Source organism: Tinamus guttatus, unplaced genomic scaffold (assembly GCF_059628265.1).
Source record: "Tinamus guttatus ecotype Peru unplaced genomic scaffold, ASM5962826v1 Tinamus_guttatus_pri_ptg000007l, whole genome shotgun sequence".
In the NCBI taxonomy this organism is placed as follows: domain Eukaryota; kingdom Metazoa; phylum Chordata; class Aves; order Tinamiformes; family Tinamidae; genus Tinamus; species Tinamus guttatus.
Genome location: NW_028288541.1, coordinates 625,483 through 638,482, shown reverse-complemented (window position 1 = coordinate 638,482; position 13,000 = coordinate 625,483).

Genomic DNA, 13,000 nt, shown 5'->3' with positions numbered 1-13,000 from the left:
AAAGGATGAAATCTGTCCCATCAAATCTGTTGGTAGCAGAGCACAGCTATCAGCCTGAGTCATACAGAACGTACATGTATATAAAGCCCGAACAAATGCGACCTTTGATATTTTCCCATCCCATGTACTTTCTCCATTTACTGTGAGCTGACCACTTTTTAGGCTGGCATATTAATTTGCAGCGCTTAAGAGAAAATGTTGTTGTGCAGGAGTGGTTCAAATGCAAAAAATCACCTGCTTTCTCCCATGCTTTGGGAGCAGGCAGCTTTGGCAAATTCCTTTCTTTGTTTTTATCCAAGTCTTTGGCCTTTGGCACCCAGGTGCTCCAATATGACCATTGCTCCCTGTGCCACGTCCTCCTGAGAGACACGGGGTGAAACGCTCACCGCAGCCTTCCTCCTTTTTAATGGAAAGGCCAGTGGTGACGGCTCCAGGGCCTGCGAGACCCGCAGCCCTCCTCCCAGCCACCCCACCAGGCTCCAGTCTGTAGCAAGCAGGCGAGTCCCTTTTCAAACAGTCCCTATTTCCAGCCTGTGATGCTTTCAAGTGTGACAACGTGTGGGTGGGATCAGATGGAGCAGCTTCGTGCGCCCGCAGAGTAAAGAAATGGCACAATAAACAAATGCGGCGGTGGAGAGCAGCCCTTCCTGGAACACACGGCTGAGGCGGCGACAGGATAGCGCAGCCTCTGCTCTCTCTAGATTGGGTTCCTGGAAAAGCCCTTCAATTATTGATAAGGGTCGCACTGACATCGCCAAAAGACAACGAGGCTCTTGCTTCCCTTCAATACTTTTTACTCAGCAGATCTTGCCCTTACAGCTCAGCAGAACCGGCATTGCAGACAGCTCGGCTGGGATGTAATGTGCATGCTGGAAAGCTGCAGAGGAGACTGCCCTGCTCTGTCATTTTTAAGCTATAAAGGAATATATATGCAGCAGCCTGGGTTTGCAAAATTCTGCTTTGCAAAATTCTGGAATTGCCAGGTTTCCTTCTCTGCTGCTATGCCTTGATCCATGTTCACTCTTCAGAGCTCTTCTGCCGTCTACACTGGAAATGAGGATTTCCCAATATAGGTAAAGAGCAGGGCCTGATGCTGATGCTCCAGATCTAATTGAATTTAACAGGCACTATTCTAACTAGTGAAGCTGCTGCTGTTTTGTTCAAAGTATGGTGCTGACAGCTGATGCAAGGAGGAGCATTAACTCCATGTGTTCCTTTAGCTAGGTGTGTAGTATTCCAAGATAATGTTCTAAGCTAGAGATAGACCTTTAAGCCTACATGTACCTTTGAGACATGGGACCACACTGAGTTTGTGTCTATGCCCATGACCCTACAGAATCAGTTCCAAGCTGGAACCAGGGTAAAATTTCAGAAGAGTTTTGTGAGATTTTCACACTGTAAAATCAATATCTGAATTGTTGCCTAATGAAGGCATATGAAGAGTGCCATTTGTAACCCATCGTAGTGTTAATAGGCATTTTGGAGACTTGTGGTGGTGGCTGCTATTCTGCTAACTGATGGGATCACCAGCTGTCTGTGTAAGGAGGAGGCTAATGCCTGAGACTTGTTAGATTATGGAAGAGACACGTTCTTGTACCAGCAGATCTGAATGTCAGACAGGGCTTTGCATCAGCTTGAAAACATGAGACCTGTAGCATCTCATAAATGTCACGTGTTGCAGCAAAATCAAGGCCATCCCACAGTGCCATTCCATGGGGAAGGTCTGCCTGGCCATGGAAAATTAATCCATTGCTTTGATTTGTGCTCAGATCCCCGCAGTACCAGACAGTGTGCAACCAACCTGTTTTCCATTTCCTTTCCGTTTTAGCAGCAAGAGGAATGTCCCTGCTTAAGCAACCTGTTTACTGTGCAAAGGCAAACAGTCAGGTGCCATTCGGACAATCCCTGCTGTGTTGGAGGTAGATGCAAACATCGGGTTGCCAGTGCTGCTGCGTCACAGGCGCAAACAAATTTCATCAGGGTGAAAGCCCGGATGATACCACCATGGCAACCACCTTTAAATAGAAACAACAGGCCAGCTCCTCAACGCAGATAAAGGCACAGGATCCCGGGATCCGATTCTATCTTCGTAAGCACACAAGATCAATATTTTTGAGCACACGTATTTTTTGTGTTCCTCTTGCCTCTCTCCTCAAAGGATATCAGCACACTGTTTGCAATCTGCAAGCAGTAAATACTGAAGAAATGAAGCTTGACACATTTTGGTGTCTCGCAGCTGTCAGAAAGCATCATGGCAGACACAGGAAGGTCTTGCCAAATTCTTCAGCTTTCGGTTACAGAATCTTCAAGTCCCATACAGAGAAATGAGTCCAGTTTTCTATTGCAAATCTCCAAAAGGGTAAACAACAAAGCAGTCGTGTTGGGAAGATGGAGTGCTGAATCACGCCTCCCACACTTGAGCACTTGTGCTCCTCTGAGTCCAACTATTTCACACTTGGCTACATAAATCTTTGAGAAGTCTCTTCCAGGAATATTCACAGTGACAGTTGAAAAAGTTCACATGGGCAGTCTAACATTTGGACAATAGTTTGGGCCAAACTCCCTGGAATCTGATGGTGACTTATCCAATAGGAATGGGGTTTTTATTTGGTGCCAAACACCTCAAGTGAAATTGCATTTAGAACAGTGCTGTCAATGTGCAGCTGACTGAGTATATGGAAACCACAGGAAAATGCTTAGCATATTTTTAAGCTTTTCAAACAGCTGTTTTTTGCATATCTGAAGTTAGGTAAAAACACGGGTTTCTCCCTCCCTTGTTCCACCTAATACGGCCATAATAGAACGGACAATCAATGGATATAGATATAGGGAACTACTTTTTGCTTTTGCTTGTGCACTGAGGATAGGATTTTTTGTTTTACTTATTGTTAGTGCTAACCTACAGCACATTCAGGAAGGGCATGTATCAAGTACACCACACCTCCTCGTTTCGAGAAGGAACTTCCATGGCATGGTATTGTTTTCCCCTCTGCCATTCTTATCTGACAGGTCATATCAGTTGCCAGAAATGATGTGGGTTTATTCTGTACTTTGTGTTACAATATAAATGGAGCTGAATACTTGTCATAGTCCTTTGGGCAGGGCTCCTGACTGCTGCCGAGTTTAATATTGAGATTGGCAACACTAACTTAGCTGATGTAATCCGTTCCATTACAGATATTTACAGCATGCCACATTACAATACAAAGGCAGAGGTTTAGAGACTAGAAAGATGTGACAGACAAAAAGAAAAAAAAACAACCCATTGAAAACCAAGGCTGACACTGCAGGGGTTTATTCCCCCTCACTGTGCAGGCACAAAAATTCCCTTTAATGCCATTAGGAGCCAACGTGAAGCAAACTTCAGATCAGGCGCAGGCAGACGGTAACTCCACCGATGTCGAATAAGGCTAACTCTCAGACACACCACCTCTGACTTTAGGCCTGTCTTTAGCAGTAGCTGGTGACTCACGATCACCAGGGTGTGCTGTCCAAAGTCACTCCTAGGTTTCCCCATTCTTTGGCCAAACATCACAAGCCTTGGTCTATCGTAACACGAGGGGAAGGAGGAGCAGAGAAGTGTTTGTGTGTTCCCCTTTCTGAAGAGTTAGTTAACTATTACAAGCCTGAAAATGACGCACAGTTAAGCGGTTAGTGCCAGGCCTCAGCAAGCAGCTCTTTTAGAGCTGAGTGACTCCCTCCCTGTATCAGATCCCATTTCTTTCCTGCAGATTTTGTGCAGGATCAGCCCTTCCAGTAGTGTGAACGGGGCCTCTGCTTGTGGAACACCCTGGAGAGGTTTCACATGTAATTGAGGAATTTCTATTATGGACCACCGAGGAGATGTACACACCTCCTGGTACTTGTGATCCCAAGTGAAAAGAAATCCTGACACTGTGGTTTGAATACAGTGGTTCAGATACAGATTTTGAATGATTCAGCCCCAGCCCAAAAACTTGTTCCCTGGGTTTCTTCAAGGGAGGTTAGTGCCAAAGTGATTAACTGAAGCAACCTAATTTTGTGTTTAGTTTTGCTTGTAATAGAAGTGGCAGAAAATTGGGTTTTTGAAACATATGTTGTTTGCCTAACCATTAATTCAGTTTCTTGCTTCTTGCAATGGCTCCTTAGTGCCCTTGGTACAAATAATGTTGTTTTTCCGGTATATCATGTAAGGTGATTTGAGCTGCAGTTTTTCCATTCCTAACCGATGCGCTACAGGCATTTTAGGTGGTTTAATATGTTTATTGATTACCTGATGTACTATTCTAATTTCTAGGAAATAAGAGCATAGCTCCTAAATCATGGAGATTCTTTGAAAAGCTTTAATTTTCTCAGGCAAATATTACATATTTTGTCAGAAGCCTTAACTGTACAATACATGGATCTGGTTCCACTTTTACACAGGTCTTATACTTGCTTAATTCCCTTCAGTGAAATTGCTTGCAAATGACATTTAGAATCTACAGGTTCAGGATATGGGGAGGGGGCTGGATTAATGCCATTTTTTTTTCTGATGCTGAGTGCCTTAAAAGCACTCTGAAACTGTAGCCCATTACTATTCCGCAGTAAGTGCCCTCTAAGAGGACTGGGAAGGATTAAGGAGTTTTTAACCAGTAAGTCACATGAGGTCTTTCATAGCACGGGCAGACTTGGTCGTTTCTAGCTCCTGGCTGTTTGGTGGGTACGTGCGGATGGTAATTGGGTGGTCTTAGTCACGTCCCAGTGGACAAGTGTCCATCCCACAAATGCTGCTATCAAAGCAGCTCCCTTGATGCCAATCTGAAAAGAGGGTCTTTCCAGTTTATATTTTTTTTTCTGTCAATCAGTTAGAAAAGTGTTTATAAAAAGCTTTACAAAAGTGTGGTTTTGGCCTCATCCAGCATTGTTGTGCTCCTAAAAAAAAAAACCCTAAATACTCACGCTTATATTATTTAAGAACGACATCAAACTCCTGCCCATGGATGACTGCTGAAAGTTATAAGCACTCCCAAAATAGGGCTGGATTTTCACAATGATTAACTTTCCACGGGGGAGCAATAGCAGAGACAGGAGCGTCAACAGAGTCAAGGCTTTTTACTAGGATATTATCTAATTAATTAGAGTGAAAATACCATAATCCTCTCAATGTATAGCCTTTTGTTGGTGGATGTCGCCTGTGCGTAGTTATAGGCCATCCTTTGTGAGAACAACTCGAGGGGAGATAAGTAAAAGACCCAGTCCTTATGAATGCCCTAGGCCCTGGTTCAGGAAATTATTCATTTTCAGGACTGCATTAGAGCTTTATGGGCATTCTTAAATCCTGTTGGCCTCAGTGAACTGACAGCTAGAAAAAATGTGGATGCAGGGATTTGTTTTCCTTCAGAAGAACTGAAAAGGTTATTTAGTGCTATCGCTACTAAGAAAAACCTAAAACCAGCAGCAATCACTGCTAAGCTCAGGTCTGATGTAAATATCAGAACATTTAAATGTGAGTTAAATAATGAGAAGCTGAACAGAGCAATATTAGAAGTCAATGTAAGCAATAATTGTTTTTCTTTGGGGACTATATGACTAAAAGATTGAAACAAAGAACACTTGTGGGTCAAATACTTATCTGCTACGTCACTGTTCCAATCAAACAACTCCAGTTGCATTGCTGTAATTGCTGTTGAGCTCAGAATCTGCATATAGATACTCTGTCAAGTTCTAAAAGGACTATTATATTTCAAGTTAAAGAGGAAAGCAAGAGAAAACAAATAGCACAATAATTTATCTCAAAAGATTATTTGTGTGGTTCTGTGTTCCATTTAAAAGAATAATCTGTAAACGACTTATTATCAAGAAAAGTTATTTGTTTTCACTAATCAAGCCTTAAACTTTGAGGCATAATATGGAACTAATTATTTTTAACTAACTAATCAACATGTTTCATTCATAAGTTGGGATTTATCAATATAGCACATGAAAGGAGAGAGCATATTATTATTTCAGTTTAGATAATATGCAAAAAGCACTGTGTTTGTAATGACCTGCTTTCACTGAATATAATCAAGCTCCAAAGCTCTATTACAGGCTGGAAATAGCAGCAGCTTACTTTAATGAGATTTCTGGCTCTGGGCCCCAGCTGTTCTACGCAAGGCTCTCCCTTTGCTCTATGACCTACCGATATGTGCTGTCACCAGTAATGAGACAGGACCCATTTCCTAACATGGGGACACACCGGAAAGCGCGTTCGTTCTGCTCTGCCCTGGAAGCAGCCCCCTTTTCCCCCTCAACGGCACCGGGAGGGGAGTCCTGGATATGCAACATCCCTGCTGCCTTGCCAGGAGAGTTAGGACATGGAACCCCCAGGACGGAGACGGCGGAGGGGAGGCTGAAACGCCCTCCTGCAGCCCGGGAGGCCGGGGCTCAACAGGTCCCCGCACAGAGCGTCTCTCCCTCCGAAGCACCCGGCAGGGCGCTGGGCGATCCGCAAGGCCTGGGCAAGCGGGAACGGGGGCAGCCTCCGAATTCTGAATGTTACAGATTTTGTGGAATTACGTTCAAAACGGAGCTGTCCTGGGAATGCGCCAGGAGCTGAAGAGCTGCGCTTAATTTGCCTAAAATGGAGCAGATTGCCCCTGCGCTGCCCTTCAGCAGGGGAGCCGGCCGGGAGCCTCGCGCAGCTCCTGCACCCCTCGCTCCTCCTGACAGCGCTTCCTCTGCGCTTTTGGAGTAGTATCCCATGCCCTGGGTGAAAATCAGTCCCTGAAAACATTTGCTTAGTTAAAGTTTATATTTGAAGGGTTTTTTTTTTTTTTTTAAATCTTTAACCAGTCACTTGGAATTATTAGTACTTTTGATGTGTTTTTTTTTTCCTTTTTTTTTTTTTTAGGACAAGAAGCCAGTGCTTTTTCCCTGAATAATATTGCCAAGTATTTCAGGAATCTAAAATCCACAATTTCTTTTTTTCTATGCCCTGAATACAAACCTCTTTGGAAAAAGCTGATGAACACTTTAGCCTGAAAATTGGAAGGCATGTGCTCAATGCACTTTGAAATTAAATGATTCGGTGCTTTTCAATTTGTCTTTTTGCCCTTCCCAAATACCCAAAGGCACTAGCCCACTTTGCAAATGAACAGGCTATGAAATCTTTTTATTTGAGAATTGAAGGCGTCACCATGTTCCAGCAAAAATCACACGTAATGCCCTTGCACTTCATAAGCTTCAACTAATTGACCCTTGCATCAATCCTGATGCATTCCTGCTTTATTAATGAGAATTAGATATTTAATTATTTTATTTTAGAGGTGCCCAGCTTGCAGACTGTGTTCAGGGCAGACAGGGCTGCCCTGGAGAGGGTCCAGGGGCAGCGCTGTGCCTGCAGACCAGGCACCAAGGAGATGCCTCCCCGTTCCTGGCCGCGGTGCCGTGCTCAGGGCATCGTTCCGCATCCAGGAGCTCTCGATCCCGTCTCCGTACCGACATCCACCAGGCTCTTTGCGAAACCCTGTGGTGGGTAAATACCCCCTTGGATCCTTTTTTCCTTCTGCAGCTTCAGAAGTGAAGTTATAAAATTTGCTTTCGGATTTGTATTTTAAAGCTGTGTATCCATATGGAATTCTTTGCCCAGTTTGAGAATGACGCCCTTAAATAAAAATAAGCCTTTCCAAAGGCCATGTTGCAGATTTTGAAGTGTAGCAAAAAGAACTCTAGTTCTTTTCTGTCACAAGGCTACCTATTTCCACTTCTAAATTATGTATGTGTTTATTGTATTTTACATGAGCTGTGGAAGCTAGAGGCATTTTTGCAGTGTCAGGTCATTCTAAAGTACATTCCATACAAAGAATAGGGCTGGAAAATACGGTTGTACGTAATATTTTCATTAATATTACATAATTACTGTACACAAAATAGTTCTCTGGGCAGCAATGAGGGTTTTTTCCATAAAGACTAAAGATTCCAAGGCAATGTACTCCATTAAATGGTTGCTTAACACATGAGGGTATATCAGTATATGATACCTTCATCCAGCTGCAGAAAAATGAGGAAGGCAGCTTAGCCAAATGAAGCCATTAGCATGTATAATGTCTTTTGCACAAGATTTAAATGGTTTACTGGGTTTATAGAATCATACTTTCATATTGCAATGACCAAGCTGAGATATGATCTAGGGAACAGCGGCTGCAGCTGCATCAGCACAAAAATTGAACTCTGGATTTTCTCTGAGGCCTAGGAAGACTTTCTGCAGGCTTTGAAAACTACTCTGAAATTAAAATTTTCTCTGTGTGTAGGCTAATGTTACTTACTGACAGCTTGCCTAGAGTTTTTGGCTTTGTGAGCAATCGTTCAGTGTAAAATGTTGATGCAGCTTTTAAGGTCTGTTGGTTGCTTTTGTTACCACTGAACATGAGCAAGTCCCGTGTCTTACGTGATACATTAGACCTACAGTAATGTGGAGGAACACCTGAACTGACTAATAATCTCATAAACGAGCCCTGTGAATTTTAATGCAGCCCAGTGCCCCCTTCCTAAAGTCCTTGTGCTCCAAGTAGAGTGCTAATTCTGGCTTTTAATTTGATTTATTGTATTGTATTAATAGGCTGTAGACGTTTGTGGGAACCTACAGCAAACATTATTAATATAAAACTGGAGATCTGGACATCCCAATAGGGCTTTTGACATTCAAGAAAACATCTGTCCCTGTTATGGTTTTTGATATATAGAATTGAACTAATATTATCTGTTTCTAGAAACGAGATTCTTACCTCTTTCCTAACCCATTTTTAAGGCAGATGACTACAAATTTATGGCAGTGGGACTTCTCAGTTGCCTCATCAGCAGTGTTAAATAGGCGCATCAATGCAATGTTTCTGTACTAGCAATGTGTGCAGTGCTAATATTTGAAGTTGGTGTGTTGAGTCACTCAGGGCTCACCTTTCTTTCCAGATGACACCATGACAGCTGCAATCAGCAGATGTATGAGAGCTGCCATCCTTTGATAGAAAAGAAGGGGCTTGTTGGCAAGGTATTTTCCATAAGGAGCTCTTCCGAGCTCTGTAACTCCTTTCACATCTTGGCTCAATAGTGCCCTGATTTGATAACACTCAGGGTGTATCACAAGCAGCACATCTGCTCTGCCGTGATGAGAAGCGGGACTGATCTGGGGAGGTTTCTCATTGGGGCATTCCACTTTATTATGGTTTTTTTTTTTTTTTTGCTAGCTGTTTTGTGAGCTCACTGTATTAAATTATCAGTTAGTGATACCACCTCCTAAAGGTCACCTGGGCTTGCCAGGGCTATGCAGCCCTTCTGACAAAGCTGTTGCACTGGAGATATTTGTCCTTTGTTGTGTTTTATCGCTGGAAGTTTGGATGGGTGCTTTATTAAAGGCAAACAAGCCACCCATCTGACACTGAAGCGCGTGAAGCGAGCAAACAGATTTCAGCCATTCCTGGCTTTTACTATGACCCCGAGTCACAATCAAACACTGATGGGGGGATGTGTTACAGGGAGACAGTCCGAATAAGAGCAGGCGAAAAAAAATCTCCTCTCAGCAGAGAGCCGTATGTTCCCACTTGTGATTTAGCCTCTCGGTGAGAGGCTGTTGAGGGGTTTGTGATCCCGGAGGTTGATCCTGGGGATGCCTGTGCGGTGCCACCCGCAATCCCAGCTGGATTCTCCAGCCCGTGCTGCCAGCCGGGGAGGGTGAGGAGTTAAACGGCCTCCCGAAATGAAGCCATTAGGTGCTGATAGTGATTAGCGTAAGGTATCGTAATGACTAAAAGTACTTCAAGTGTCATTCAGTTCTAAACCCTTTCCAGGTGAAAGGCGCGAGCTGCATCCATCACTACGGAGCTGCAGCCCTCTGCGGTGAACACGGCAGCAAATCTGGACGCGGAATCTCGGGCGGTGAAGGTTAGCAAGGGCAAAGGAAACGATACCAGGACAACTTCCCCCTTTTCCTCCCTTTGAAAATATCCTTGGATTTTTATAGTTGAGGCAGAGTAAGAGAAATTTAGGATTATATTTCTAAATTATGTAGAGTCACATTACTTAAGCTGCCCAAGCTTTTTAAAAATTATTCATGTCCTATGTTTAGAGATTTCACCTATGTTTTAAAGATTTCAAAGTTAGGTCATGATGTAAGCTATAGGAAAATCTGTATGTCACTTGCTCCAGGATTTGACTGCAGAGATTTGAGCTTATTGTTTGAGCAATAAAAAAAAATACTGCTTACACTGCTAGATATATACTGAATTACAGCAATAAGAAAGTTTTTAGGAATGCTTGTCACTACTTTAGTGTGTCTGTAATGAAAAGCAGTAATAATAATAACTTCATGATTCCCTGGAAATTAGCTTGATCTTGCATTGTTAGCTAGGAAAATAGGATATTCCTCCATAAAAGAATGCAGCAAATGAAATTCTATTGCTATTAAAAGTGATTGATTTTAAAATGTTTGACAAATGTGCAAGCTAATCATGTAGCTGATCTAATGATTAGTTTCTGCAAAACTTAAATAGCAAATCAAAAAAAATCTGCTTGGTTCTCATGCATTCCAGATAAAACTCAGACGCATTTGAGACTTTCTTTACATCATCGAATCATCAAAATGGCAACTTCCTCACAGGCTGTTAAATGTACTTGTTTCTACATACTACTTATTTTCTTCAGTAATTTATTCCTCTTTGTAACCGAATGTAGTGACTGCAATCCTTGTACACGGCTCCGATATTTTTCCTCAAAGATGTTGACTAAAATGACACATATCCTGCTGGGCAACAAAATGTCAGCCATTAAGAAAGCTCCTATGAAATCAGCAAACCACGTTTGTCAAGCAACCAGATTAACGCCAGATTTTGGAGGTGCTGGTCGCATCCCTCTAGCTGGTCTGCATCTACCCTAACGCATTGCAAGGATGTGTCTGAATTAAATTAGGGCAACCTAATCAGCCTTTCCCAAAGACTCTCTTGGCAGCAGTGTATTAGTGCAGCCAGGTGCACAGCGTCTTGAGAGACGTGCTGGTTAACTCTGAATCTGATGATGATGACAACTCTATGACAAGAAGAGTATAAAGGGAAAATAGAATTTAATAGCAGATGGGCTCACAAAGGTTGCAAATAAAAATCAAGGGGGAATTTTGTAAGCTGGTATTTTCATGTTTCACCATATGTAACCAAGTACGTTACCACACACGGAAACATGGGCTATATGATTTCAAAGGAAATGTGAATAGACCACTAGTGAATACAAATTTTTCAGATGTTTCTGCAGGCTTCCATTTTCAGCTGTTTTTTTTACTGGTGTATCTCAATATAGCTATTTTAATTTCACTATCCTTTTGTTATGTAATTTTGAACTGTATTTTTATTATTATTTTTTATTTCTATGTGTGCAAAAAAAGAGCAACCATTCCTAAGAAGGGTCTATTTGCCAGAACTCATGTGTAGGGATCTCGTGCCTATGTTTCGAGAGCTGAAAAGCCAAAGCGACGTGAAGCCATGGCTGGGTTCCCTCCAAATCAAGAGGCTCTCCACACAATTTATTAAATTAGCTAATTTGCTCCGTGTTGTGTGTGTGTGAGGCAGTGCTAGGGCAGGGCCCGGGCGCTGGGTGACTTTCGGGGTTCAAGAAAGGGCTGTGTTAGGGAAGGGGAATGTGTGAGGGCCCTCGGCAAGAGGCTGGGTTTAGCTTTAGGGTCTAAGGTCCCATTGACAATGTAGGTATCAGCCACCACAGGGAGACCAGGTTGGGAATGGGCCCTGGCTTTGGCAGCCCGCGGGATTCTCATAGCCTGGCTATTTAACGGCGGGTGAGCGGTCGCTCTTTCCTTTCCCGTGTTTTATCCGGCCGGTTCCTAGAGGGGAGGCCGGTGCTGGCGGCCGGCTCCCCCGCCAGCCCGCCCCATCCGCCTGCCCTGCACAAAGATGGCTGCCCTCAGCGGTGACAGCGCTGCTCCCTCCAAGATGGCGGCAGCGCTGGCGCCGGATCCACCCTTCGCCATGACGTACCGAGGCTACACTGCTGCGGCAGCGTGCCCGGACCAAAGGTGGCCGCTCCTTAGCCCGCGCTCTTCCTTTGCCCCTACCAAAAATGGCCACCCGGGGCGGCCGAGCTGCGGGAGATGAAGCCAGGGGGCGTGGCCCTGAGTGGGGGCGTGGCCAGCGCCCCCCGAGGCGCCGTGCGCGGGGCGGGGCGGGGGGCGCGCCCGGCGGCGGACCGGAAGTGCCGCGCTGCCTCCGCCAGCTGGTTGTCATTTCGTGCGGCAGCTCCGGACGAGACGGGGCTCGGCAGCGGCCGGCTGGGCAGGAGGCGGAGGAGGGAGGCACCGGCTGCCGCACCGAGGCAGGAAGCGGCGGCCGCCGGGGGGGGGTGGGAGGGGTAGGGAAGGGAAGGAGGAGAGAAAGGAGAGGGGGGGAAAAAAAGAGAAGAAAAAAAAAAAAAAGGCAAAACGAGCCAGCAGCGACTCAGCGCGGAGGACCCGTGGCGGCCGCGCTCGCCGGCTAGTGCAGCGCCTCCCCGGAGCCGGTGCCGCGGCCGCCCTGCCCCCTCCTCGCAGCGCCCGGCAGCAGCGTCCCCGCCGCCGCCCTCCCGCTCCGGCCGCCGTTCATGAGGGGCCCGGCCGCCCGCCCGGAGCCCAGAAGACGCGCAGCCCGGGAAGGACCCCGCCGCGGAGCCGCCGCCGCCGGACCCCGCGCCCCGGTTAGTCCGCCGGGCTCCCCCCTGCGCTCCGCCCCGCGGCCGAGACCCCGTCCCGTCACCTCCGGGCGATTTGGGAGAACCGGTTAAACACCTTCCATGGGGGAGAGAGGAGCCCGGCCCCCCGCCGCCTGCACCTTCCCCTCCCTGCCGGAGGCTGCTCCTCTCCTGAGGTAAAAAAAAAAAAAAATTACAAAAAAAGAGAGAAAGACCTAACAAAACAGCACCAACAAAATCCCTCCCCCGACGCCAGGACTGTTGCGAGGGAGGGGGGACACGGCGGGGGGACCCCCGGGGCCTGGCGAGCGCAGCCGAGCGGAGCCTCCCGCAGCCTCCGGCC